The sequence below is a fragment of the Gorilla gorilla genome, chromosome 15 (genome assembly GCF_029281585.2).
Source record: "Gorilla gorilla gorilla isolate KB3781 chromosome 15, NHGRI_mGorGor1-v2.1_pri, whole genome shotgun sequence".
Classification (NCBI taxonomy): Eukaryota; Metazoa; Chordata; class Mammalia; order Primates; family Hominidae; genus Gorilla; species Gorilla gorilla.
This window is the reverse complement of record NC_073239.2, coordinates 45,070,424-45,096,367: the sequence shown is the minus strand read 5'-3', so window position 1 is coordinate 45,096,367 and position 25,944 is coordinate 45,070,424.

Sequence of the window (25,944 nt, the reverse complement as noted above, 5' to 3'; positions counted from 1 at the left end):
TAGAACGGAATGGAACGCAACGGAGTGGAATGGAATAGAATGGAATTGAATCAACCCGAGTAGAACGGAATGGAATGGAATGGAATGGAATGGAATGGAATGGAATGGAATGGAATCTAACTAAGAAGAACCGAAAAGAATGGGACAGAATGGAATGGAATGGAATGGAATGGAATGGAACGGAATAGAACGGAATTGAATCAATATGAGTAGAACGGAAAGGAATGGAATGGAGCGGAATGGAAGGGAATGGAATGGAATGGAATAGAATGGAATTGAATCAACCCGAGTGGAATGGAATGGAATGGAATGGAATGGAATGGAATGGAATGGAATGGAATGGAATGGAATGGAATGGAATCTACCCGAGAAGAACGCAATGGAATGGGACGGAATGGAATGGAAAGGAATGGAATGGAATAGAATGGAACTTAATTGAATCAATCCGAGAAGAATGGAGCCGTATGGAGTGGAACGGAATGGAACGGAACGTAATGCAATGGAATAGAACGGAATTGAACAAACCAGAGTGGAATGGAGTGGAATGGAAAGGAGTGGAATGGAATGGAATGGAATGGAAAGGAATGGAATGGAAAGGAATAGAACAGAATTGAATCAATCAGAGTGGAACTGTACGGAATGGAACAGATTGGAACGGAACGGAATGGAATGGAATTGAATAGAATGGAATTGAATCAACCCAAGTGAAATGGAATAGAATGGAATGGAATGGAATGGAATGGAATGGAATGGAATAGAATAGAACTTAATTGAATCAATCCGAGAAGAACGGAGCCGTATGGAGTGGAACGGAACGGAACGGAACGTAATGCAATGGAATAGAACGGAATTGAATAAACCCGAGTGGAATGGAGTGGAATGGAATGGAGTGGAATGGAATGGAATGGAATGGAATGGAATGGAATGGAATGGAATGGAAAGGAATAGAACAGAATTGAATCAATCCGAGAGAACTGTACGGAATGGAACAGATTGGAACGGAACGGAATGGAATGCAATTGAATAGAATGGAATTGAATAAACCCAAGAGAAATGGAATAGAATGGAATGGAATGGAATGGAATGGAATGGAATGGAATGCAATGGAATGGAATGGAACGGAATGGAATGGAATGGAATGGAACGGAATGGAAAGGAATGGAACGGAACGGAACGGAATGGAATGGAATGGAATGCAATGGAATGGAATGGAATGGAATGGAATGGAATGGAATGGAATGGAATGGAATGGAGTCGAATGGAATGGAGTGGAATCAACCCGTGTTAAACGGTACGGAATGGAGTGGAATGCAATGGAATGGAATGGAATGGAATGCAATGCAATGGAATGAAACGGAATGGAATGGAATGCAATGCAATGGAATGGAATGGAATAGAATGCAATGGAATGGAATGGAAAGGAATGGAATGGAATGGAATCAACACGAGTAGAACGGAATGGAATGGAATGGAATGGAATGGAATGGAATGGAATGGAATGGAATGGAATGGAATAGAACGGAATTGAATCAATCCTAGTAGAACGGAGCTTAATGGAATGGAACGGAACGGAGTGGAATGGAATTTAATAGAACGGAATTGAATCAACCCGAGTGGAATGGAATGGAATGGAATGGCATGGAATGGAATGGAATGGAATGGAACGGAATCAACCCATGTTGAACGGAATGGAAAGGAATTGAATGGAATGGAATGGAATGGAATGCAATGGAATGGACTGGAATGGAATGGAATGGAATGCAATCTACGCAAGAAGAACGGAATGTAATGGGATGGAATGGAATGGACTGGACTGGAATGGAATGGAATGGAATGGAATGGAATAGAATGGAATTGAATCAATCCGAGAAAAACGGAATGGAATGGAATGGTACGGAATGGAACGGAGCAGAATGGAATGGAGTAGAATGGAATTGAATCAACCTGAGTGGAATGGAATGGAATGGAATGGAATGGAATGGAATGGAATGGAATGGAATAGAAGGGAAATGAATAAACCCGAGTAGAACAGAATGGAATGGAATGGAATGGAATGGAATGGAATGGAATGGAGTGGAGTGGAGTGGAATGGAATGGAATGGAATTTAATGGAAAGGATTGGAATGGAATCTACCCGAGAAGAACCGAATGGAATTTGACGGAATGGAATGGAATGGAATGGAATGGAATGGAATGGAATGGAATGGAATGGAGTGGAATGGAATGGAATAGAACGGAATTGAATCAATCCGAGTACAATGGAACGGAAAGGAACGGAAAGAGATGGAACACAGCGGAATGGAATGGAAAAGAATGGAATTGAATCAACCCGAGTGGAATGGAATGGAATGGAATGGAATGGAATGGAATGGAATGGAAAGTAATGGAATGGAATCTATCCGAGAAGAATGGAATGGAATGGGGCGGAATGGAATGGAATGGAATAGAATGGAATAGAATGGAATGAAAAGGAATGGAATAAACCCAAGTTGAACGGAATGGAATGGAATGGAATTTAATAGAATGGAATAGAATGGAATGGAATAAACCCGAGTAGAACGGAATGGAACGGAACGGAAAAGAACGGAATAGAATGGAATTGAATCAACAAGAGTAGGATGGAATGGAATGCAATGGAATGGAACGGAGTGGAATGGAATGGAATGGAATTTATTGGATTGGAATGGAATGGAATGGAATGGAACGGAATGGAATGGAATGGAATGGATTGGAATGGCATGGAATGGAATGGAATGTACCAGGGAAGAATGGAATTGAATGGAATGGAACGGAAAGGAATGGAATGGAAAGCAATCTACCCGAGAAGAACGGAATGTAATGGGATGGAATGGAATGGACTGGAATGGAATGGACTGGAATGGAATGGAATGGAATGGAATAGAATGGAATTGAATAAATCCGAGAAAAACGGAACGGAATGGAATGGAACGGAATGGAACGGAGCAGAATGGAGTGGAGTAGAACGGAATTGAATCAACCTGAGTGGAATGGAATGGAATGGAATGGAATGGAATGGAATGGAATGGAATGGAAAGGAATGGAATCAACCCGAGTTGAAAGGAATGGAATGGAATGGAATGGAATGGAATGGAATGGAATGGAATGGAATGGAATGGAATGGAAAGTAATGGAATGGAATGGAATGGAATGGAATGGAATGGAATGGAATGGAATGGAATGGAATGGAATGGATTCTACACAAGAAGAATGGAAAGGAATGGGACAGAATGGATTGGAATGGAATAGAATGGAATGGAATGGAGTGGAATGGAATGGAATGGAATGGAATGGATTCTACCCAGGAATAACGGAATGGAATGCGACGGAATGGAATGGAATGCAATGGAATGGAATGGAATGGAATGGAATAGAACGGAATTGAATCAATGCTAGTAGAACGGAAATTAATGGAATGGAACGGAACGGAGTGGAATGGAATTTAATAGAACGGAATTGAATCAACCCGAGTGGAATGGAATGGAATGGAATGGCATGGAATGGAATGGAATGGAATGGAACGGAATCAACCCATGTTGAACGGAATGGAATGGAATGGAATGGAATGGAATGGAATGGAATGGAATGGAACGGAATGGAATGGAATGGAATGGAAAGGAATGCAATAGAATGGTATTGAATAAACCCTAGTAGAACAGAATGGAACAGAACGGAATGGAATGGAGTAGAATGTAGTTGAATCAGCCTGATTAGAACAGAATGGAATGGAATGGAATGGAATGGAATGGAATGGAATGGAATGGAATGGAATGCAATGGAATGGAATGGAACGGAATCAACCCATGTTGAACGGAATGGAATGGAATGGAATGGAATGGAATGGAATGGAATGGAATGGAATGCAATAGAATGGTATTGAATAAACCCTAGTAGAACGGAACGGAACAGAACGGAATGCAATGGAGTAGAATGTAGTTGAATCAACCCGATTAGAACAGAATGGAATGGAATGGAATGGAATGGAATGGAATGGAATGGAATGGAATGGAATGGAATGGAATGGAATGGAATGGAATGGAATCTACCCGAGAAGAACGGAATGGAATGGGGCGGAATGGAATGAAATGGAATGGAATGGAGTGGAATGGAATGGAATGGAATGGAATGGAATGGAATGGAATGGAATCTACCCGAGAAGAACGCAATGGAATGGGACGGAATGGAATGGAAAGGAATGGAATGGAAGGGAATGGAATGGAATGGAATGGAATAGAATAGAACTTAATTGAATCAATCCGAGAAGAATGGAGCCGTATGGAGTGGAACGGAACGGAACGGAACGTAATGCAATGGAATAGAACGGAATTGAATAAACCCGAGTGGAATGGAGTGGAATGGAAAGGAGTGGAATGGAATGGAATGGAATGGAAAGGAATGGAATGGAAAGGAATAGAACAGAATTGAATCAATCCGAGTGGAACTGTACGGAATGGAACAGATTGGAACGGAACGGAATGGAATGGAATTGAATAGAATGGAATTGAATATAATGGAATTGAATCAACCCAAGTGAAATGGAATAGAATGGAATGGAATGGAATGGAATGGAAAGAATGGAATGGAATAGAATAGAACTTAATTGAATCAATCCGAGAAGAACGGAGCCGTATGGAGTGGAACGGAACGGAACGGAACGTAATGCAATGGAATAGAACGGAATTGAATAAACCCGAGTGGAATGGAGTGGAATGGAATGGAGTGGAATGGAATGGAATGGAATGGAATGGAATGGAATGGAAAGGAATAGAACAGAATTGAATCAATCCGAGGGAACTGTACGGAATGGAACAGATTGGAACGGAACGGAATGGAATGCAATTGAATAGAATGGAATTGAATAAACCCAAGAGAAATGGAATAGAATGGAATGGAATGGAATGGAATGGAATGGAATGGAATGCAATGGAATGGAATGGAACGGAATGGAATGGAATGGAATGGAATGGAATGGAAAGGAATGGAACGGAACGGAACGGAATGGAATGGAATGGAATGCAATGGAATGGAATGGAATGGAATGGAATGGAGTGGAGTGGAGTGGAATGGAATGGAATGGAATTTAATGGAAAGGATTGGAATGGAATCTACCCGAGAAGAACCGAATGGAAATGGACGGAATGGAATGGAATGGAATGGAATGGAATGGAATGGAATGGAATGGAATGGAGTGGAATGGAATGGAATAGAACGGAATTGAATCAAACCGAGTACAATGGAACGGAAAGGAACGGAAAGAGATGGAACACAGCGGAATGGAATGGAAAAGAATGGAATTGAATCAACCCGAGTGGAATGGAATGGAATGGAATGGAATGGAATGGAATGGAATGCAATGGAATGGAAAGTAATGGAATGGAATCTATCCGAGAAGAATGGAATGGAATGGGGCGGAATGGAATGGAATGGAATAGAATGGAATAGAATGGAATGAAAAGGAATGGAATCAACCCGAGTTGAACGGAATGGAATGGAATGGAATTTAATAGAATGGAATAGAATGGAATGGAATAAACCCGAGTAGAACGGAATGGAACGGAACGGAAAAGAACGGAATAGAATGGAATTGAATCAACAAGAGTAGGATGGAATGGAATGCAATGGAATGGAACGGAGTGGAATGGAATGGAATGGAATTTATTGGATTGGAATGGAATGGAATGGAATGGAACGGAATGGAATGGAAAGGAATGGATTGGAATGGCATGGAATGGAATGGAATGTACCAGGGAAGAATGGAATTGAATGGAATGGAACGGAAAGGAATGGAATGGAAAGCAATCTACCCGAGAAGAACGGAATGTAATGGGATGGAATGGAAAAGACTGGAATGGAATGGACTGGAATGGAATGGAATGGAATGGAATGGAATAGAATGGAATAGAATAAATCCGAGAAAAACGGAACGGAATGGAATGGAACGGAATGGAACGGAGCAGAATGGAATGGAGTAGAACGGAATTGAATCAACCTGAGTGGAATGGAATGGAATGGAATGGAATGGAATGGAATGGAATGGAATGGAATGGAATGGAATGGAATGGAAAGGAATGGAATCAACCCGAGTTGAAAGGAATGGAATGGAATGGAATGGAATGGAATGGAATGGAAAGTAATGGAATGGAATGGAATGGAATGGAATGGAATGGAATGGATTCTACACAAGAAGAATGGAATGGAATGGGACAGAATGGATTGGAATGGAATAGAATGGAATGGAATGGAGTGGAATGGAATGGAATGGAATGGAATGGATTCTACCCAGGAATAACGGAATGGAATGGGACGGAATGGAAAGGAATGCAATGGAATAGAATGGAATGGAATGGAATAGAACGGAATTGAATCAATCCTAGTACAACAGAACTTAATGGAATGGAACGGAACGGAGTGGAATGGAATTTAATAGAACGGAATTGAATCAACCCGAGTGGAATGGAATGGAATGGAATGGCATGGAATGGAATGGAATGGAATGGAACGGAATCAACCCATGTTGAACGGAATGGAATGGAATGGAATGGAATGGAATGGAATGGAATGGAATGGAATGGAATGGAATGGAACGGAATGGAATGGAATGGAATGGAAAGGAATGCAATAGAATGGTATTGAATAAACCCTAGTAGAACAGAATGGAACATAACGGAATGGAATGGAGTAGAATGTAGTTGAATCAGCCTGATTAGAACAGAATGGAATGGAATGGAATGGAATGGAATGGAATGGAATGGAATGGAATGCAATGGAATGGAATGGAACGGAATCAACCCATGTTGAACGGAATGGAATGGAATGGAATGGAATGGAATGGAATGGAATGGAATGCAATAGAATGGTATTGAATAAACCCTAGTAGAACGGAACGGAACAGAACGGAATGCAATGGAGTAGAATGTAGTTGAAACAACCCGATTAGAACAGAATGGAATGGAATGGAATGAAATGGAATGGAATGGAATGGAATGGAATGGAATGGAATGGAATGGAATGGAATCTACCCGAGAAGAACGGAATGGAATGGGGCGGAATGGAAAGAAATGGAATGGAATGGAGTGGAATGGAATGGAATGGAATCGAATCTACCCGAGTTGAACAGAATGGAATGGAATGGAATGGAATAGAGTTGAATAAGCGCGAGTAGAACGGAACAGAACGGAACGGAATGGAATGGAGTAGAATGGAATTGAATCAACCCGAGTAGAAAGGAATGGAATGGAATGGAATGGAATGGAATGGAATGGAATGGAATGGAATGGAATGGAATGGAATGGAATGGAATGGAATGGAATGGAATCAACCCGAGAAGAACGGAATGGAATGGGACGGAATGGAATGGAAAGGAATGGAATGGAATGGAATGGAATGGAATGGAATAGAACATAATTGAATCAATCCGAGAAGAACGGATCCGTATGGTGTGGAACGGAACGGAAAGGAAAATAATGGAATGGAATAGAACGGAATTGAATAAACCCGAGTGGAATGAAGCGGAATGGAATGGAGTGGAATGGAATGGAATGGAATGGAATGGAATGGAATGGAAAGGAATAGAACAGAATTGAATCAATCCGAGTGCAACTGAACGGAATGGAACGGAATGGAACGGAACGGAATGGAACGGAATGGAATGGAATGGAATGGAATGGAATGGAATGGAATGGAATGGAATGGAATGGAATGGAGTGCAATGGAATGGAATGGAATGGAATGGAATGGAATGGAACGGAATGGAATGGAATGAAATGGAATGGAATGGAGTGGAATGGAATGGAATGGAATGGAATGGAATGGAATGGAATGGAATTTACCCGAGAATAACGGAATGGATTGGGGCGGAATGGAATGAAATGGAATGGAATGGAGTGGAATGGAATGGAATGGAATGGAATGGAATGGAATGGAATAGAACGGAATTGAATCAATCTGAGTAGAATGGAAAGGAATGGAATGGAGCGGAATGGAACGGAATGGAATGGAATGGAATAGAATGGAAGTGAATCAACCCGAGTGGAACGGAATGGAATGGAAAGTTATAGAACAGAATTGAATCAATCCGAGTGGAACTGAACGGAATGGAATGGAATGGAATGGAACAAAATGGAATGGAATTGAATAGAATGGAATTGAATCAACCCAAGTGAAATGGAATAGAATGGAATGGAATGGAATGGAATGGAATGGAATGGAATGGAATGGAATGGAATGGAATGGAATGGAATGGAATGGAATGGAATGCAATGCAATGGAATGGAACGGAATGGAATGCAATGGAGTGGAATGGAATGGAATGGAATGGAATGGATTCTACCCAAGAAGAACGGAATGGAATGGGACGGAATGGAATAGAATGCAATGGAATGGAATGGAATGGAATGGAATGGAATGGAATGGAATGGAATAGAACGGAATTGAATCAATCCTAGTAGAACGGAACTTAATGGAATGGAACGGAACGGAGTGGAATGGAATTTAATAGAACGGAATTGAATCAACCCGAGTGGAATGGAATGGAATGGAATGGCATGGAATGGAATGGAATGGAATGGAACGGAATCAACCCATGTTGAACGGAATGGAATGGAATGGAATGGAATGGAATGGAATGGAATGGAATGGAATGGAATGGAATGGAATGGAACGGAATGGAATGGAATGGAATGGAATGCAATAGAATGGTATTGAATAAACCCTAGTAGAACAGAACGGAACAGAACGGAATGGAATGGAATAGAATGTAGTTGAATCAACCCGATTAGAACAGAATGGAATGGAATGGAATGGAATGGAATGGAATGGAACGGAATGGAATGGAATCTACCCGAGAAGAACGGAATGGAATGGGGCGGAATGGAATGAAATGGAATGGAATGGAGTGGAATGGAATGGAATGGAATCCAATCTACCCGAGTTGAACAGAATGGAATGGAATGGAATGGAATAGAGTTGAATAAGCGCGAGTAGAACGGAACGGAACGGAACGGAATGGAATGGAGTAGAATGGAATTTAATCAACCCGAGTAGAAAGGAATGGAATGGAATGGAATGGAATGGAATGGAATGCAATGGAATGGAATCAACCCGAGAAGAACGGAATGGAATGGGACGGAATGGAATGGAAAGGAATGGAATGGAATGGAATGGAATGGAATGGAATGGAATAGAACTTAATTGAATCAATCCGAGAAGAACAGAGCCATATGGTGTGGAACGGAACGGAACGGAACGTAATGGAATGGAATAGAACGGAATTGAATAAACCCGAGTGGAATGGAGTGGAATGGAATGGAGTGGAATGGAATGGAATGGAATGGAATGGAATGGAAAGGAATAGAACAGAATTGAATCAATCCGAGTGGAACTGAACGGAATGGAACGGAATGGAACGGAACGGAATGGAATGGAATGGAATGGAATGGAATGGAATGGAGTGCAATGCAATGGAATGGAATGGAATGGAATGGAATGGAATGGAATGGAATGGAATGGAATGGAATGGAATGGAATGGAATGGAATGGAGTGGAATGCCATGGAATGGAATGGAGTGGAATCAACCCGTGTTGAACGGAATGGAATGGAATGGATTGGAATGGAATGGAATGGAATGGAATCAACCCGAGTTGAACGGAATGGAATGCAATGGAATGGAGTGGAATGGAATGGACTAGAATGGAATTGAATAAACACCAGTAGAAAGGAATGGAACTCAACGGAGTGGAATGGAATAGAATGGAATTGAATCAACCCGAGTAGAACGGAATGGAATGGAATGGAATGGAATGGAATGGAATGGAATGGAATGGAATGGAATGGAATGGAATGGAATAGAACGGAATTGAATCAATCTGAGTAGAATTGAAAGGAATGGAATGGAGCGGAATGGAACGGAATGGAATGGAATGGAATAGAATGGAATTGAATCAACCCGAGTGGAACGGAATGGAATGGAAAGGAATAGAACAGAATTGAATCAATCCAAGTGGAACTGAACGGAATGGAATGGAATGGAATGGAACGGAATGGAATGGAATTGAATAGAATGGAATTGAATCAACCCAAGTGAAATGGAATAGAATGGAATGGAATGGAATGGAATGGAATGGAATGGAATGGAATGGAATGGAATGGAATGCAATGGAACGGAATGGAATGGAATGGAATGGAACGGAATGGAACGGAATGGAATGGAATGGAATGCAATGGAATGGAATGGAATGGAATGCAATGCAATGGAATGGAATGGAATGGAATGCAATGCAATGGAATGGAATGCAATGCAATGGAATGGAATGGAATGGAATGGAATGGAATCAACACGACTAGAACGGAATGGAATGGAATGGAATGGAATGGAATGGAATGGAATGGAATGGAATGGAATGGAATGGAATGGAATGGAAACGAGTGGAATGGAATGGAATGGAATCGAATGGAATGGAATCGAATGGAATAAACCCGAGTAGAACAGAATGGAATGGAACGGAATGGAATTTAATAGAATGGAATTGAATCAACCCGAGTAGAACGGAATGGAATGGAATGGAATGGAATGGAATGGAAGGAATGGAATGGAATGGAATGGAATGGATTCTACCCAAGAAGAACGGAATGGAATGGGACGGAATGGAATGGAATGGAATGGAATGGAATAGAACGGAATTGAATCAATCCTAGTAGAACGGAAATTAATGGAATGGAACGGAACGGAGTGGAGTGGAAATTAATACAACGGAATTGAATCAACCCGAGTGGAATGGAATGGAATGGCATGGCATGGAATGGAATGGAATGGAATGGAACGGAATCAACCCATGCTGAACGGAATGGAATGGAATTGAATGGAATGGAATGGAAAGGAATGGAATGGAATGGAATGGAATGGAATGGAATGGAATGGAATGGAATGGAATGCAATAGAATGGTATTGAATAAACCCTAGTAGAACGGAACGGAACAGAACGGAATGGAATGGAGTAGAATGTAATTGAATCAACCCGATTAGAACAGAATGGAATGGAATGGAATGGAATGGAATGGAATGGAATGGAATGGAATGGAATGGAATGGAATGGAATGGAATGGAATGGAATGGAATCTACCCGAGAAGAACGGAATGGAATGGGGCAGAATGGAATGAAAAGGAATGGAATAGAGTGGAATGGAATGGAATGGAATCGAATGTACCCGAGTTGAACAGAATGGAATGGAATGGAATAGAATAGAGTAGAATAAGCGCGAGTAGAACGGAACGGAACGGAACAGAATGCAATGGAGTAGAATGGAATTGAATCAACCCGAGTAGAAAGGAATGGAATGGAATGGAATGGAATGGAATGGAATGGAATGGAATGGAATGGAATGGAATGGAATGGAATGGAATCTACCCGAGAATAACGGAATGGAATGGGACGGAATGGAATGGAAAGGAATTGAATGGAAGGGAATGGAATGGAAAGGAATGGAATGGAATGGAATAGAACTTAATTGACTAAATCCGAGAAGAACACAGCCGTATGGAGTGGAACGGAACGGAACGGAAAGTAATGGAATGGAATAGAACGGAATTGAATAAACCCGAGTGTAATGGAGTGGAATGGAATGGAGTGGAATGGAATGGAATGGAATGGAATGGAATGGAATCTAACCGAGAAGAACCGAAAAGAATGGGACAGAATGGAATGGAATGGAATGGAACGGAATAGAATGGAATTGAATCAACCCGAGTGGAATGGAATGGAATGGCATGGAATGGAATGGAATGGAAAGGAATGGAATCTACCCGAGAAGAACGGAATGGAATGGGACGGAATGGAATGGAAAGGCATGGAATGGAAGGGAATGGAATGGAATGGAATGGAATAGAATAGAACTTAATTGAATCAATCCGAGAAGAACGGAGCCGTATGGAGTGGAACGGAACGGAACGGAACGTAATGCAATGGAATAGAATGGAATTGAATAAACCCGAGTGGAATGGAATAGAGTGGAATGGAATGGAATGGAATGGAATGGAATGGAATGGAATGGAAAGGAATGGAATGGAATGGATTCTACCCAAGAAGAACGGAATAGAATGGGACAGAATGGATTGGAATGGAATAGAATGGAATGGAATGGAGTGGAATGGAATGGAATGAATGGTATGGATTCTACCCAAGAGGAACGGAATGGAATGGGACGGAATGGAATGGAATGCAATGGAATGGAATGGAATGGAATGGAATGGAATGGAATGGAATGGAATGGAATGGAATGGAATGGAATAAAAACGAGTTGAACAGAATGGAATGGAACGGAATGGAATTTATTAGAATGGAATAGAATCAACCCGAGTAGAACGGAATGGAATGGAGTGGAATGGAATGGAATGGAATGGAATGGAATGGAATGGAATGGAATGGAATGGATTTTACCCAAGAAGAATGGAATGGAATGGGATGGAATGTAATGGAAAGCAATGGAATGGAATGGAATGGAATGGAATGGAATGGAATGGAATGGAATGGAATGGAATGGAATAGAACGGAATAGAATCAATCCTAGCAGAACGGAACTGATTGGAATGGAACGGAACGGAGTGGAATGGAATTTAATAGAACGGAATTGAATCAAACCGAGTGGAATGGAATGGAATGGAATGGCATGGAATGGAATGGAATGGAATGTAATGGAATGGAATGGAATGGAATGGAATGGAATGGAACGGAATCATCCCATGTTGAACGGAATGGAATGGAATTGAATGGAATGGAATGGAATGGAATGGAATGGAATGGAATGGAATGGAATGGAATGGTATGGAATCTACCCGAGTAGAACGGAATGGAATGGAATGGAGTGGAATGGAATGGAACGGAATGGAATAGAATGGAATGTAATGGAATGGAATGGAATCTACCCGAGTATAGAGGAATGGAATGGAATGGAATGGATTGTAATGGAACGGAACGGTACGGAACGGAACGGAATGGAACGGAATGGAACGCAATGGAATGGAATCCACCCGAGAAGAACGGAATGGAATGGATTGGAATGGAATGGAATGGAATGGAATGGAATGGAATGGAATGGAATCTACCCGAGAAGAAAAGAAAAGAATGGGACAGAATGGAATGGAATGGAATGGAATGGAATGGAATGGAATGGAATGGAATAGAACGGAATTGAATCAATCTGAGTAGAACGGAACGGAATGGAATGGAACGGAATGGAACGGAATGGAATGGAATGGAATAGAATGGAATTGAATCAACCCGAGTGGAATGGAATGGAATGAAATGGAATTGAACGGAATGGAATGGAATAGAACGGAACTGAATCAATCCGAGTAGAACGGAACGGAATGGAATGGAAAGGAACGGAACGGAACGGAATGGAATCGAACGGAATTGAATCAACCCGAGTGGAATGGAATGGAATGGAATGGAATGGAATGGAATGGAATGGAATGGAATGGAATGGAATGGAATCAACCCATGTTGAATGGAATGGAATGGAATGGAATGGAATGGAATGGAATGGAATGGAATGGAATGCAATGGAATGGAATGGAATGGAATGGAATGGAATGCAATGGAAGGGAATGGAATGGAATGGAATGCAATTGAATGGAATGGAATGGAATGGAATGCAATGGAATGGATTGGAATGGAATGGAATGGAATGGAATTGATTGGAATGGAATGGAATGGAATGGAATGGAATGGAATGGAATGGAATGGAATGGAATGCAAAGGAATGGAGTCAACCCGAGTTGAATGGGATGAAATGAAATGGAATGGAATGGAATGGAAAGGAATGGAATGGAAAGGAATGGAATGGAATGGAATGGAATGGAATGGAATGGAATGGAATGGAATGGAATGGAATGGAATAAACCCGAGTAGAACAGAATGGAAGGGAACGGAATGGAATTTAATAGAATGGAATTGAATCAACCCGAGTAGAACGGAATGGAATGGAATGGAATGGAATGGAATGGAATGGAATGGAATGGAACGGAATGGATTTTACCCAAGAAGAAAGGAATGGAATGGGATGGAATGGAATGGAATGCAATGGAATGGAATGGAATGGAATGGAATGGAATGGAATGGAATAGAACGGAATTGAATCAATCCTAGCAGAACGGAACTTATTGGAATGGAACGGAACGGAGTGGAATGGAATTTAATAGAACGGAATTGAATCAACCCGAGTGGAATGGAATGGAATGGAATGGCATGGAATGGAATGGAATGGAATGGAATGGAATGGAATGGAATGGAATGGAATGGAATGGAATGGAACGGAATGGAATGGAATAGAATGGAATGGAATGGAATGGAAAAGAATGGAATCAACCCGAGTTGAAAGGAATGGAATGGAATGGAATGGGATGGAATGGAATGGAATGGAATAAACCCGAGTAAACAGAATGGAATGGAACGGAGTGGAATTTAATAGAATGGAATTGAATCAACCCGAGTAGAACGGAATGGAATGGAGTGGAATGGAACGGAAGGGAATGGAATGGAATGGAATGCAATGGAATGGAATGGAATGGAATGGAATGGAATGGAATGGAATGGAATGGATTCTCCCCAAGAAGAACGGAATGGAATGGTACAGAATGTATTGGAATGGAATAGAACGGAATGGAATGGAGTGGAATGGAATGGAATGGAGTGGAAGGGATTCTACCCAAGAAGAACGGAATGGAATGGAATGGAATGGAATGGAATGGAATGGAATGGAATGGAATGGAATGGAATGGAATGGAATGTTATGGAATAAACCCGAGTAGAACAGAATGGAATGGAACGGAATGGAATTTAATAGAATGGAATTCAATCAACCCGAGTAGAACGGAATGGAATGGAGTGGAATGGAATGGAATGGAATGGAATGGAATGGAATGGAATGGAATGGAATGGAATGGAACGGAATCAACCCATGTTGAACGGAATGGAATGGAATTGAATGAAATGGAATGGAATGGAATGGAATGGAATGGAATGGAATGGAATGCAATAGAATGGTATTGAACAAACCCTAGTAGAACGGAACGGAACAGAACGGAATGGAATGGAATAGAATGGAATTGAATCAACCCTATTAGAACAGAATGGAATGAAATGGAATGGAATTTAATGGAGTGGAATGGAATGGAATGGAATCTACCCGGGAAGAACGGAATGGAATGGGGCGGAATGGAATGAAATGGAATGGAATGGAGTGGAATGGAATGGAATGGAATCCAATCTACCCGAGTTGAACAGAATGGAATGGAATGGAATAGTATGGAGTTGAATAAACGCGAGTAGAACGGAATGGAACGGAACGGAATGGAATGGAGTAGAATGGAATTGAATCAACCCGAGTAGAAAGGAACGGAATGGAATGGAGTGGAATGGAATGGAATGGAATGGAATGGAATGGAATGGAATGGAATGGAATGGAATGCAATCTACCCGAGAAGAATGGAATGTAAAGGGATGGAATGGAATGGACTGGAATGGAATGGAGTGGAATAGAAAGGAATTGAATCAATCCGAGAAAAACGGAACGGAATGGAATGGAACGGATTGGAACGGAGCAGAATGGAGTGGAGTAGAGCGGAATTGAATCAACCTGAGTGGAATGGAATGGAATGGAATGGAATGGAATGGAATGGAATGGAATGGAATGGAATTAACCCGAGTAGAACAGAATGGAATGGAACGGAATGGAATTTAATAGAATGGAATTGAATCAACCCGAGTAGAACGGAATGGACTGGAGTGGAATGGAATGGAATGAAATGGAATGGAACGGAATGGAATGGAATGGAATGGAATGGATTCTACCCAAGAAGAACGGAATGGAATGGAGTGGAATGGAATGGAATGGAATGGAATGGAATGGAATGGATTCTTCCCAAGAAGAACGGAATGGAATTGGATGGAATGGAATGGAATGCAATGGAATGGAATGGAATGGAATGGAATGGAATGGAATGGAATGGAAAGGAATAGAACGGAATTGAATCAATCCTAGTAGAACGGAACTTAATGGAATGGAACGGAACGGAGTGGTATGGAATTTCATAGAAGGGAATTGAATCAACCCGAGTGGAATGGAATGGAATGGAATGGAATGGCATGGAATGGAATGGAATGGAATGGAATGGAATGGAATGGAATGGAATGGAATGGAATGGAATGGAACGGAATCAACCTATGTTGAACGGAATGGAATGGAATGGAATGGAATGGAATGGAATGGAATGGAATGGAATGGAATGGAAAGGAATGGAATCAACCCGAGTTGAAAGGAATGGACTGGAATGGAATGGAATGGAAAGGAATGGAATGGAATGGAATGGAATGGAATGGAATAAACCCGAGTAAACAGAATGGAATGGAACGGAGTGGAATTTAATAGAATGGAATTGAATCAACCCGAGTAGAACGGAATGGAATGGAGTGGAATGGAATGGAATGAAATGGAATGGAATGGAATGGAATGGAATGGAATGGAATGGAATGGAATGGATTCTACCCAAGAAGAACGGAATAGAATGGGACAGAATGGATTGGAATGGAATAGAATGGAATGGAATGGAGTGGAATGGAATGGAATGAATGGTATGGATTCTACCCAAGAGGAACGGAATGGAATGGGACGGAATGGAATGGAATGCAATGGAATGGAATGGAATGGAATGGAATGGAATGGAATGGAATGGAATGGTATGGAATGGAATAAACCCGAGTAGAACAGAATGGAATGGAACGGAATGGAATTTATTAGAATGGAATAGAATCAACCCGAGTAGAACGGAATGGAATGGAGTGGAATGGAATGGAATGGAATGGAATGGAATGGAATGGAATGGAATGGAATGGAATGGAATGGAATGGATTTTACCCAAGAAGAATGGAATGGAATGGGATGGAATGGAATGGAATGCAATGGAATGGAATGGAATGGAATGGAATGGAATGGAATGGAATGGAATGGAATGGAATGGAATAGAACGGAATTGAATCAATCCTAGCAGAATGGAACTTATTGGAATGGAACGGAACGGAGTGGAATGGAATTTAATAGAACGGAATTGAATCAAACCGAGTGGAATGGAATGGAATGGAATGGCATGGAATGGAATGGAATGGAATATAATGGAATGGAATGGAATGGAATGGAATGGAACGGAATCATCCCATGTTGAACGGAATGGAATGGAATTGAATGGAATGGAATGGAATGGAATGGAATGGAATGGAATGGAATGGAATGGAATGGAATGGTATGGAATCTACCCGAGTAGAACGGAATGGAATGGAATGGAACGGAATGGAATAGAATGGAATGTAATGGAATGGAATGGAATCTACCCGAGTATAGCGGAATGGAATGGAATGGAATGGATTGGAATGGAACGGAACGGTACGGAACGGAACGGAATGGAACGGAATGGAACGCAATGGAATGGAATCCACCCGAGAAGAAAGGAATGGAATGGATAGGAATGGAATGGAATGGAATGGAATGGAATGGAATGGAATCTACCCGAGAAGAAAAGAAAAGAATGGGACAGAATGGAATGGAATGGAATGGAATGGAATGGAATGGAATGGAATGGAATGGAATGGAATAGAACGGAATTGAATCAATCTGAGTAGAACGGAACGGAATGGAATGGAACGGAATGGAACGGAATGGAATGGAATGGAATAGAATGGAATTGAATCAACCCGAGTGGAATGGAATGGAATGAAATGGAATGGAACGGAATGGAATGGAATAGAACGGAACTGAATCAATCCGAGTAGAACGGAACGGAATGGAATGTAAAGGAACGGAACGGAACGGAATGGAATCGAACGGAATTGAATCAACCCGAGTGGAATGGAATGGAATGGAATGGAATGGAATGGAATGGAATGGAATGGAATGGAATGGAATGGAATGGAATCAACCCATGTTGAATGGAATGGAATGGAATGGAATGGAATGGAATGGAATGGAATGGAATGCAATGGAATGGAATGGAATGGAATGGAATGGAATGGAATGGAATGCAATGGAAGGGAATGGAATGGAATGGAATGCAATTGAATGGAATGGAATGGAATGGAATGCAATGGAATGGATTGGAATGGAATGGAATGGAATGGAATGGATTGGAATGGAATGGAATGGAATGGAATGGAATGGAATGGAATGGAATGGAATGGAATGCAAAGGAATGGAGTCAACCCGAGTTGAATGGGATGAAATGAAATGGAATGGAATGGAATGGAAAGGAATGGAATGGAGAGGAATGGAATGGAATAGAATGGAATGGAATGGAATGGAATGGAATGGAATGGAATAAACCCGAGTAGAACAGAATGGAAGGGAACGGAATGGAATTTAATAGAATGGAATTGAATCAACCCGAGTAGAACGGAATGGAATGGAATGGAATGGAATGGAATGGAATGCAATCTACCCGAGAAGAACGGAATGTAATTGGATGGAATGGAATGGACTGGAATGGAATGGAATGGAATGGAATGGAATAGAAAGGAATTGAATCAGTCCGACAAAAACGGAACGGAATGTAATGGAACGGAATGGAACGGAGCAGAATGGAGTGGACTAGAACGGAATTGAATCAACCTGAGTGGAATGGAATGGAATGGAATGGAATGGAATGGAATGGAATGGAATGGAATGGAATGGAATGGAAAGGAATGGAATCAACCCGAGTTGAAAGGAATGGAATGGAATGGAATGGAATGGAGTGGAGTGGAATGGAATGGAATGGAATGGAATGGAATAAACCCGAGTAAACAGAATGGAATGGAACTGAGTGGAATTTAATAGAATGGAATTGAATCAACCCGAGTAGAACGGAATGGACTGGAGTGGAATGGAGTGGAATAGAATGGAATGGAATGGAATGGAATGGAATGGAATGGAATGGAATGGAATGGAATGGAATGGAATGGAATGGAATGGAATGGAATGGAATGGAATGGAATGGAATGGATTCTACCCAAGAAGAACGGAATGCAATGGGACGGAATGGAATGGAATGGAATGGAATGGAATGGAATGGAATGGAATGGAATGGAATGGAATAGAATGGAATGGAATGGACTCTACCCAAGAAGAGCGGAATGGAATGGGACGGAATGGAATGGAACGCAATGGAGTGGAATGGAATGGAATGGAATGGAATGGAATGGAAAGGAATAGAACGGAATTGTATCAATCCTTGTAAAACAGAACTTAATGGAATGGAACAGAACGGAGTGGAATGGAATTTAATAGAACGGAATTGAATCAACCCGAGTGGAATGGAATGGAATGGAATGGCATGGAATGGAATGGAATGGAATGGAATGGAATGGAATGGAATGGAATGGAACGGAATCAACCCATGTTGAACGGAATGGAATGGAATTGAATGGAATGGAATGGAATGGAATGGAATGGAATGCAATAGAATGGTATTGAACAAACTCTAGTAGAACGGAACGGAACAGAACGGAATGGAATGGAATAGAATGGAGTTGAATCAACCCGATTAGAACAGAATGGAATGGAATGGAATGGAATGGAATGGAGTGGAATGGAATGGAATGGAATCTACCCGAGAAGAACGGAATGGAATGGGGCGGAATGGAATGAAATGGAATGGAATGGAGTGGAATGGAATCCCATCTACCCGAGTTGAAGAGAATGGAATGGAATGGAATAGAATGGAGTTGAATAAACGCGAGTAGAATGGAACGGAACGGAACGGAATGGAATGGAGTAGAATGGAATTGAATCAACCCGAGTAGAAAGGAATGGAATGGAATGGAATGGAATGGAATGGAATGGAATGGAATGGAATGGAATGGAATGGAATGCAATGTACCCGAGAAGAACGGAATGTAATGGGATGGAATGGAATGGACTGGAATGGAATGGAATGGAATGGAATGGAATGGAATGGAATAGAAAGGAATTGAATCAATCCGAGAAAAACGGAATGGAATGGAATGGAACGGAATGGAACGGAGCAGAATGGAGTGGAGTAGAGCGGAATTGAATCAACCTGAGTGGAATGGAATGGAATGGAATGGAATGGAATGGAATGGAATGGAATGGAATGGAATGGAATAAACCCGAGTAGAACAGAATGGAATGGAACGGAATGGAACGTAATAGAATGGAATTGAATCAACCCGAGTAGAACGGAATGGAATGGAGTGGAATGGAATCGAATGAAATGGAATGGAATGGAATGGAATGGAATGGAATGGAATGGAATGGATTCTACCCAAGAAGAACGGAATGGAATGGGACTGAATGGAATGGAATGCAAAGGAATGGAATGGAATGGAATGGAATGGAATGGAGTGGAGTGGAATGGAATGGAATGGTATGGATTCTACTCAAGAAGAACGGAATGGAATGGGACGGAATGGAATGGAATGCAAAGGAATGGAATGGAATGGAATGGAATGGAATGGAATGGAATGGAATGGAATGGAATGGAATGGAATGGAATAAACCCGAGTAGAACAGAATGGAATGGAACGGAATGGAATTTAATAGAATGGAATTGAATCAACCCGAGTAGAATGGAATGGAATGGAGTGGAATGGAATGGAATGGAATGGAATGGAATGGAATGGAATGGAATGGAATGGAATGGAATGGATTCTACCCAAGAAGAATGGAATGGAATGGGATGGAATGGAATGGAATGCAATGGAATGGAATGGAATGGAATGGAATGCAGTGGAATGGAATGGAATGGAATGGAATGGAATGGAATGGAATGGAATAGAATGGAATTGAATCAATCCTAGTAGAACGGAACTTAATGGAATGGAACGGAACGGAGTGGAACGGAATTTAATAGAACGGAATTGAATCAACCCGAGTGGAATGGAATGGAATGGAATGGCATGGAGTGGAATGGAACAGAACGGAACGGAACGGAATGGAATGGAATGTAATGGAATGGAATGGAATGGAATGGAATGGAATGGAACGGAATCAACCCATGTTGAACGGAATGGAATGGAATTGAATGGAATGGAATGGAATGGAATGGAATGGAATGGAATGGAATGGAATGGAATGGAATGGAATGGAATGGAATCAAGCAGAGTTGAAAGGAATGGAATGGAATGGAATGGAATGGAATGGAATGGAATGGAATGGAATGGAATAAACCCGAGTAAACAGAATGGAATGGAACGGAGTGGAATTTAATAGAATGGAATTGAATCAACCCGAGTAGAATGGAATGGAATGGAGTTGAATGGAATGGAATGGAATGGAATGGAATGGAATGGAATGGAATGGAATGGAATGGAATGGAATGGAATGGAATGGAATGGATTCTACCCAAGAAGAACGGAATGGAATCGGACGGAATGGAATGGAATGGAATGGAATGGAATGGAATGGAATGGAATGGAACGGAATGGAATGGAATGGAATAAACCCGAGTAGAACAGAATGGAATGGGACGGAAAGGAATTTAATAGAATGGAATTGAATCAACCCGAGTAGAACGGAATGGAATGGAGTGGAATGGAATGGAATGGAATGGAATGGAATGGAATGGAATGGAACGGAATCAACCCATGTTGAGCGGAATGGAATGGAATTGAATGGAATTGAATGGAATGGAATGGAATGGAATGGAATGGAATGCAATAGAATGGTATTGAACAAACCCTAGTAGAACGGAACGGAACAGAACGGAATGGAATGGAATAGAATGGAGTTGAATCAACCCGATTAGAACAGAATGGAATGGAATGGAATGGAATGGAAAGGAGTGGAATGGAATGGAATGGAATCGAATCTACCCGAGTTGAACAGAATGGAATGGAATGGAATAGAATGGAGTTGAATAAACGCGAGTAGAACAGTACGGAACGGAACGGAATGGAATGGAGTAGAATGGAATTGAATCAACACGAGTAGAAAGGAATGGAATGGAATGGAATGGAATAGAAAGGAATTGAATAAATCCGAGAAAAAAGGAACGGAATGGAATGGAACGGAATGGAACGGAGCAGAATGGAGTGGAGTAGATCGGAACTGAATCAACATGAGTGGAATGGAATGGAATGGAATGGAACGGAATGGAATGGAATGGAATGGAATGGAATGGAATAAACCCGAGTAGAACAGAATGGAATGGAACGGAATGGAATTTAATAGAATGGAATTGAATCAACCCGAGTAGAACGGGATGGAATGGAGTGGAATGGAATGGAATGGAATGGAATGGAATAGAACGGAATTGAATCAATCCTAGTAGAGCGGAACTTAATGGAATGGAACGGAACGGAGTGGAATGGAATTTAATAGAACGGAATTGAATCAACCCAAGTGGAATGGAATGGAATGGAATGGAATGGAATGGAATGGAATGGAATGGAATGGAATGGAACGGAATCAAACCATGTTGAACGGAATGGAATGGAATTGAATGGAATGGAATGGAATGGAATGGAATGGAATGGAATGGAATGGAATGGAATGGAATGGAATGGATTTTACCCAAGAAGAATGGAATGGAATGGGATGGAATGGAATGGAATGCAATGGAATGGAATGGAATGGAATGGAATGGAATGGAATGGAATGGAATGGAATGGAATTGGATTGGAATGGAATAGAACGGAATTGAATCAATCCTAGCAGAACGGAACTTATTGGAATGGAACGGAACGGAGTGGAATGGAATTTAATAGAACGGAACTGAATCAACCCGAGTGGAATGGAATGGAAAGGAATGGCATGGAATGGAATGGAATGGAATGTAATGGAATGGAATGGAATGGAATGGAACGGAATCATCCCATGTTGAACGGAATGGAATGGAATTGAATGGAATGGAATGGAATGGAATGGAATGGAATGGAATGGAATGGAATGGAATGGAATCTACCCGAGTAGAACGGAATGGAATGGAATGGAGTGGAATGGAATGGAACGGAATGGAATAGAATGGAATGTAATGGAATGGAATGGAATCTACCCGAGTATAGCGGAATGGAACGCAATGGAATGGAATCCACCCGAGAAGAACGGAATGGAATGGATTGGAATGGAATGGAATGGAATGGAATGGAATGGAATGGAATGGAATGGAATGGAATCTACCCGAGAAGAACCGAAAAGAATGGGACAGAATGGAATGGAATGGAATGGAATGGAACGGAATGGAATGGAATGGAATAGAACGGAATTGAATCAATCTGAGTAGAACGGAACGGAATGGAATGTAACGGAATGGAATGGAATGGAATGGAATGGAATAGAATGGAATTGAATCAACCCGAGTGGAATGGAATGCAATGAAATGGAATGGAACGGAATGGAATGGAATAGAACGGAACTGAATCAATCCGAGTAGAACGGAACGGAATGGAATGGAAAGGAACGGAACGGAACGGAATGGAATCGAACGGAATTGAATCAACCCGAGTGGAATGGAATGGAATGGAATTGAATGGAATGGAATGGAATGGAATGGAATGGAATGGAATGGAATGGAATGGAATGGAATGGAATGGAATGCAATGGAATGGAATGGAATGGAATGGAATGGAATGCAATGGAAGGGAATGGAATGGAATGGAATGCAATGGAAGGGAATGGAATGGAATGGAATGCAATGGAATGGATTGGAATGGAATGGAATGGAATGGAATGGATTGGAATGGAATGGAACGGAATGGAATGGAATGGAATGGAATGGAATGGAATGGAAAGGAATGGAGTCAACCCGAGTTGAATTGAATGAAATGAAATGGAATGGAATGGAATGGAAAAGAATGGAATGGAAAGGAATGGAATGGAATGGAATGGAATGGAATGGAATGGAATGGAATGGAATTTAATGGAATGGAATAAACCCGAGTAGAACAGAATGGAAGGGAACGGAATGGAATTTAATAGAATGGAATTGAATCAACCCGAGTAGAACGGAACGGAATGGAATGGAATGGAATGGAATGGAATGGAATGGAATGCAATCTACCCGAGAAGAACGGAATGTAATTGGATGGAATGGAATGGACTGGAATGGAATGGAATGGAATGGAATGGAATGGAATAGAAAGGAATTGAATCAGTCCGAGAAAAACGGAACGGAATGGAATGGAACGGAATGGAACGGAGCAGAATGGAGTGGAGTAGAACGGAATTGAATCAACCTGAGTGGGATGGAATGGAATGGAATGGAATGGAATGGAATGGAATGGAATGGAATGGAATGGAATGGAATGGAAAGGCATGGAATCAACCCGAGTTGAAAGGAATGGAATGGAATGGAATGGAATGGAATGGAATGGAATGGAATGGAATGGAATGGAATGGAATGGAATGGAATGGAACGGAATAAACCCGAGTAAACAGAATGGAATGGAACTGAGTGGAATTTAATAGAATGGAATTGGATCAACCCGAGTAGAACGGAATGGAATGGAGTGGAATGGAATGGAATAGAATGGAATGGAATGGAATGGAATGGAATGGAATGGAATGGAATGGAATGGAATGGAATGGATTCTACCCAAGAGGAACGGAATGCAATGGGACGGAATGGAATGGAATGGAATGGAATGGAATGGAATGGAATGGAATGGAATGGAATGGAATTGAATGGAATGGAATGGAATGGAATGGAATGGAATGGAATGGAATGGAATGGAATGGAATGGAATGGAATGGAATGGAATGGAATAGAATGGAATGGAATGGACTCTACCCAAGAAGAACGGAATGGAATGGGACGGAATGGAATGGAACGCAATGGAGTGGAATGGAATGGAATGGAATGGAATGGAATGGAATGGAAAGGAATAGAACGGAATTGAATCAATCCTTGTAAAACAGAACTTAATGGAATGGAACAGAACGGAGTGGAATGGAATTTAATAGAACGGAATTGAATCAACCCGAGTGGAATGGAATGGAATGGAATGGAATGGAATGGAATGGAATGGAATGGAATGGAATGGAACGGAATAAACCCATGTTGAACGGAATGGAATGGAATTGAATGGAATGGAATGGAATGGAATGGAATGGAATGCAATATAATGGTATTGAACAAACTCTAGTAGAACGGAACGGAACAGAACGGAATGGAATGGAATAGAATGGAGTTGAATCAACCCGCTTAGAACAGAATGGAATGGAATGGAATGGAATGGAATGGAGTGGAATGGAATGGAATGGAATCTACCCGAGAAGAACGGAATGGAATGGGGCGGAATGGAATGAAATGGAATGGAATGGAGTGGAATGGAATGGAATGGAATCCCATCTACCCGAGTTGAACAGAATGGAATGGAATGGAATGGAATGGAATGGAATGGAATGGAATGCAATGTACCCGAGAAGAACGGAATGTAACGGGATGGAATGGAATGGACTGGAATGGAATGGAATGGAATGGAATGGAATGGAATAGAAAGAAATTGAATCAATCCGAGAAAAACGGAATGGAATGGAATGGAACGGAATGGAACGGAGCAGAATGGAGTGGAGTCGAGCGGAATTGAATCAACCTGAGTGGAATGGAATGGAATGGAATGGAATGGAATGGAATGGAATGGAATGGAATGGAATGGAATGGAATGGAATAAACCCGAGTAGAACAGAATGGAATGGAACGGAATGGAATGTAATAGAATGGAATTGAATCAACCCGAGTAGAACGGAATGGAATGGAGTGGAATGGAATGGAATGGAATGGAATGGAATGGAATGGAATGGAATGGAATGGATTCTACCCAAGAAGAACGGAATGGAATGGGACAGAATGGAATGGAATGCAAAGGAATGGAATGGAATGGAATGGAATGGAATGGAATGGAATGGAGTGGAATAGAATGGAATGGAATGGTATGGATTCTACTCAA